Below are 1,126 nucleotides of genomic sequence, written 5' to 3' on the forward strand. Positions count from 1 at the left end.
CGGACGAATTTGAGGAGGAAGGCGGGGAGAAGCCTTGTGATAACAATACAGAGAAATCCTTACAGGAGGTAATAGATAAATTAGGAAACCTGGTAAAGCGACTTAAAATGAACCTGCCTACTACTTCAATACCTGTAATTCCTCCAGTTAGCCCAACTACCCCACCGATACTGAACTCGAGAAAAGGTCCAATTCTACAGCGCTGGTCTGGTGTTGTTTGTGATGCTATTTTGGAGGGAAAATGGCAGGTGACCAGCTCCTTAGCTTGTCCAGTAGTGGCTAATAATCTGGATGCACATAACTGGGACATGATTTATGGAAGATTAATGATCAGATTTTAGCGATGGGAGTGTTGCAACCTGCTCTTCCACCTTTTATGATGATCCCTCAGATTTGGCAAATTGTTGTGATAGACTTGAAAGACTGTTTCTTTACGATTCCCTTACACCCTGATGACACACAAAGAGACTCACTAACGATGATTTGCAACTGTTCCGATCCTGGTTGCATGGCATCGAAGCCAACAGTCCTCGAACTTGTTCACCAGAACAGCGGGCTGCCCTAGAATTTGTGTCCCGCAAGATTCAGACTGGCTGGTGTGGTCGTCGAATGGCGAATCATCTGTTATCCTTTTTGGTTTGTAATGTTGCCACTTCACCTTTTGCCCTTATTTTGCAACGGCAAAAGAAAAAGGGGGAAAATATGGCGATCATTTTAGAGTGGTTGTTTTTGCCATTGCAACCCAGACATTGTATTTTAAGTCATCCTGAAGCAGTAGCGGCCTTGGTGAGAAAAGGAAGAGACAGGATTGTTGAAATTGATGGAACTGAACCGGCAGATATCAGTATTCCAGTCCGTGGTGATGATTGAGTGGCTCCTGAGACATTCAACAGCCATACAGGAAGCCTTGATGGGCTATACAGGTGTTGTACACAACAACCGGCCAAAAGGACCTCTCTGGAAGATGTTAGAACATTACCAGTGGATTGCGAGACCGTTGTGCTCAACAAGACCATGTTGAAGGGCCAACGGTGTTTAGAGATGCAGGACGAAAGATGAAGAAGGCTGTGTGTGTTTGGCAATCCAATAATCAGTGGCAGAAACAAGTGATCACCGGTGAACCACG

The sequence above is a fragment of the Falco naumanni genome, chromosome W, assembly GCF_017639655.2.
Source record: "Falco naumanni isolate bFalNau1 chromosome W, bFalNau1.pat, whole genome shotgun sequence".
Classification (NCBI taxonomy): Eukaryota; Metazoa; Chordata; class Aves; order Falconiformes; family Falconidae; genus Falco; species Falco naumanni.